The sequence below is a fragment of the Cynoglossus semilaevis genome, chromosome 8 (assembly GCF_000523025.1).
Source record: "Cynoglossus semilaevis isolate Cse_v1.0 chromosome 8, Cse_v1.0, whole genome shotgun sequence".
Lineage (NCBI taxonomy): Eukaryota > Metazoa > Chordata > Actinopteri > Pleuronectiformes > Cynoglossidae > Cynoglossus > Cynoglossus semilaevis.
The window spans coordinates 25928930-25934004 of NC_024314.1; positions in this window are offsets into that span (position 1 = coordinate 25928930).

Sequence of the window (5075 nt, forward strand, 5' to 3'; positions counted from 1 at the left end):
GGGGGGGGGGGCGGCTGTGAAGATCTGCCGCGGGCCTCGCAGGACGTCACGAGAGGAAAGGTACGGGAGAGGAAACGGTCTGTCTGTTTACAGCTGCTGTTTACTACTACTACGACACCAGTTACTGCTACTACCACTTCATCTTGTACTTCTACTTCTCCTTCTACTTATACTACAAAGGCTTGTTCTTCTCTTACTAGTACAAATCCTAGTAGTGGTACAAGTACTAGTACTAGTACTAGTACGGATAGAGTTTTTTATTATTATTATTATTTTTCTTCATTGTATGTCATGTTTTGTCTTTCAGGTGACCTTTAGAGAAGTGGACCCACATCCTCAGTTGTGTATGAAGGTAATACTCACAGTGTACTTCCTCACTACTCACTCTTTAGTACTAAGGTATTTCTATGAGGCAGTTTTTTGGACGCGAAGTGGAAAGATTCTGAAATAAATATAAAACATTCATTAGGACAGTGGTATACTAATTATTATTATTATTTTATTATTATTACTATTAATTATAATACATTGTTAATTATATAATTAAGCATTTCAGTCATGTGATTGTTAACCCAGCCACCGGGGGCACATTCCTCTTAGTGCTGGTCTCAAGCTAGGGTAAATTGGGTAGGGAAAAGATGCAAAAACAATCATGTGCTTCAAGAAGAGAAAGAGGAAGAAGAAGAAGTCATGTGACAGTAACGAAGCTCCAGGTCACTGACACCACTGTCGGTTGGACTCTTTATCTTTACCCCCCGTCCCCCGTCCCCTCTCCCTAAAGGTTTCTGTCCCTCCACATCCAGCTGATCTGCCTTCACCTGCTTCTTACGTTTGAAAACATCCTCTCTTTTTTCTCATGATTGTTTTGTGTCTTCTACAGTTTACCATCGGCTCTCAGTCCTGGACCAGGTGCCCTTTTGACGACTCCAGATTCCAAGGTAGCTTTTTTTCCCCCATTCATCATCAAATAATCTCCACCTTCAGTCGTACGCTGCTGTTAGAACTGCACCACATTAACGCCAGCTCTGCCACCGTCTCCAGCCTGGGACGTGGTTCTTCCAGGTCCGGACCATGTGAAGTTGTTGTCGAAGGTGAACGCCACATTTTCTTTGAGCCGGTGCGTGGAGTCTGCAGAATGCCTTGAAGCCGACGAACACATCGTGCACGTAGTAGGTGTCACACTCCTGCCAAGACAACACCTCATCTGCTGTGAATGTGGAACTCTGCCAGGAATGTTTCTGTTTTTACAAAACACATCTCCTTATTAGGTGATTGATTGAACCAGTGGAGAAGTCTGTCATAAAACCACATGTTGATCTTTCATAACAATGACCTTATCATGGATTGGAAATTATTATGTTACCCAAAGGAGTTGCAGTGGAAACTACCTGCAGTAAAAAAGAATAAAATAATATTAATGAAACTTCAGACCTAACAGCTCTGAAACACAATTATTATTCTTGGGAATTTCAAACTTGGTTGATAGGAACAATTATAATGTAATAGGATTAAAGTTTTTTTTTTTCGTTTCTTTTGTCCCTTTGTAGGAGAAAAACCAAGCTGTTTCTTTAAGATTCCCAGAGGAACGATGTGATTCCTGTTTTCAGGTGGGTTTGTTAGAGATTAAATCTCCATTGACGTCAACTGCATGTTCTTCCACACTGATGATGATGATGATGATGATGTGTTTGGCAGGTGACCAGGCTGAATGTGCAGTACGCTGCCACCGTTCTCTTCTGTTTCGAGCCATGCAGTAAGTTTTTTTTTTTTGGTCCAGAGCGTTTGCCANATATATATTATTATTTTTTTATTAAATAAAAGTAAATAAAAGTTGCAAACAATAGTGTGAAATAACTTAGAAGATGTGTGGATAAAGAAACCAACAATGTGATGTGGTATGAAGAGGTTTGGAGTGGCAGATTAGTACATGAGGGCGGTGCAATACAGTGAGACCATGGAGACGTTCTCTGTAGCTGCAGTCTTTTAAGTTGCCATAGTGTCTTCAAAATGTTTTTTTTTTCTTTTCAGATCAACAACCGACTCTAACCCCCTGGGAGGGGTTCTGGTGGTTCCTTTTTGTACCAGCAGGTGTTTGCCTCTCCGGGGTCATAATCATCACACTGCTGCTCCATTTCATCCTAACTGGTAGGTCGAGCGTCACGCCGTCACTTCTCTGGGTCAGGAGTATTATCTGCTCTGATGACATCCTGTCTTGATCTAGGCCCAGTCTGAGGGGGTTAGTACTGTGTATATGTTAGTACTTGTTTTAGTCAGTATTACGTCAACATTAACTGTTCACTCCAAAATCCGTGAGTGTGAATTTGAGTGTGAATGTTTGTACGTCCTGTCCTGTGACGGACTGAGGGACCGGCTCTGTGCAGGTCGTCCTGTGTGTACAGTATGTAATTACACTGTGTTAGTAATTGATCACGGTGTCACGCCCAGGCTAACATGCAGTTCCTGAAGAAAATGATTTGTGTACATGAAGTGTTTGCTCAGGCAGGTGACGACTGCGTGACCTTTTCTGTAGACGGATGCTTCCAGTAACTCAGACTTTAGAGACACACCATCATGTTGTTTTAGTATTCATTAGAACTTTTAAAAAAAGGGGGAACGCAGGTGCTACGTTCTTGTGTCAGTGGATAACACATGTTGTTACAGTTGTTTGAAATATTACAATTACAGAAATACAGCAGCGTAAACTACTTATCAGCTTAAGTCAAACAGTACCATAAACAGTACCATATGTTTTTTGCATTCATATCAAACCCCAATACCAGAAAACAATTTTTTTTTAATTAAGTGACAGTTATCAGGGAATGGGTTTTTTTTCGAGATAGGAATGGTACTGTACGTGTGCCACAGTTTGAGAACCACTAAGGACTAAGCTGTGTCTGTGACAGTCTGTGGGTGGATAGTCACTGGTGGAAAGAGATGAATTAAAGAAGCACTTATTGTTTTATTTGAATGTGTTCATTGTGCACAAATCGGACCTTGTGGTTTGAGGACAAAAACTGGAACCATCAACAGTTCGTAGGAACCGTTGCTGACATTATCAGTCAATGAGAAACACAAAAAGCTTCCATGTATTTCAATTTCAAATCCACTTACTTCCACTTCCTCCTGTGACCAGCACAACATCTGGTCTGCAGTCAGAGTCGCCGATGGCCGTGTTGTTATTTACACTCTGTTGTTAAGAAACAGTGAGCGAAAGTTTATCCAAAAAATCCGTGGCTGTGCACAGGCTTGTACTAACAGAAGGACAGAGTAGCCTGGGACCAATCCGTGAAGATCTTCACTCAGCAGTGAAGTGATAGCTTACAAACACTTGTAGACCTCCAGTGAAACTAGTGAAGACAGACACGCTGAAGAGGAAACATGTTGGTCGGTCGTGTTGTTGTATGAGTCAAACTGAGACGAGAGCGTTTGGTGTTTTAGAGTTGGCGTTTGCCTCAGGTTAAAAAGAAACGAAGAGAAATAATTTAGCTGAAATGAGCTTTTAGCTTATGTAAACGATGAACGAGCGGATGGTAGTGTTTATATCCCAGGGGTGGGCTAACGTTTTGCCTCAGGGGCCAAAATGAGGTTCAGATCTGCTGGCTGGTTCAGTTTTAGTTGGATGTAAAAATGTTTGGATGAAATAATATAAATAAAATGTACAAAAGTGGCACTTTGGCCCAGAGGCAGTGTCTCTGTCATTGGTGTGGAACTCCAGGGTTCACCTCCTGGGAAAGTTCAAATCCCAGTTAGGACTGACCACCCGCAGGAAGGTTCAAGGGGGGGTTGGGACGGTGCAGTGTGATTTGGGTGGCGGTCGTGGAGCTCAGTTGCTCCCAGGGCGTTCATTAGAAGCTAGAAAGTCATTTTTGGTAAATTATTATTTTTTTATTGAGTTGGAATATGTAAGATAATCTTATCTGTTTTATTGTCACTTCTGTGGAAGAGCGATTCCTCTGTTTCTCTGTGATCATTATCTGTGTTTCATTTCAGTTCGTCAGATAAGGAAACCAAAAGGAACTGAAAACGAAATAGGAAAAGGTGAGTTCATCACAACAGACTGATGTCATGTTGAGGAGCTCAAGTTTCAGAGTGAAAACCTAAATCTGTCAAATGTGTGGCCACAGATCCTCCTCCTCTTGGCTCCGGGGTTCCACCATTACAAACTCCCCTCCGCGGGGAAATCCTCCTGCCCGACTTTCCGCAGTGTGGCAACATGGAGAGAACCAACCTAATCTCAGAGTAACCGCAGAACGTTACCTGAGTTTAACACCAACACTTGATTTGTGCAGAATGACACGTCAAGAGATGTCTTTCAAAATAAACTGGTTCTCTGTTGCATGCAGAGTTCAACGCAGGGACAGATTTTCAAATGTCCACGTGTGTATGTTACTGTGTACAGGCTGGTGTGTCCATGTGGCTATGCATTCCTTGGGTGAAAGACATTTTTTGTTTTTTGTTTTTTTGTTTTTTTGCATTGTCAGTATTCATTCAATTTGCAGCTAAACTTTTTTTAAATTTCCTAATTTATATTTTTGTTTTCATTAAAAGAATGTGGGATCAATAAATCAGTTCACATTTACACATTTATTCATGTTTAAAAGATTTAAAATACGCATACATATATATACATATACATGTACATGTGTATATATATATATATAAATATATACATATGTATATATATGGTAGAAATAGATGAAGTTAACAAATTGCAGTATTACATTATTTGAAATATATTCCATACACCTATAAGCTTTCAAGGTAATACCCTGACTAAAAAAAATTGTATTGATGATTGAAATAAAGTGTTTCATAGACGGCTATTAGTCAGGACTGTCTGTGATAAATCTGTGCACGTATCGTACTCTGAGTCAAAGTAGGGGCACAATTGGGGGGCAGCTGTCAGCAATAATAATCTTAACAGATACACACGTATATATATATATGTATATATATATATATATAAGTATTTCCATTTACTTAATTCCTTTCAGAGGCCAAACTTAATATTTATTGAAAAATTGATGGCAATCGTGCATGTTTTCCCTTCTCTTCAGATCTGTAATTTTCATATG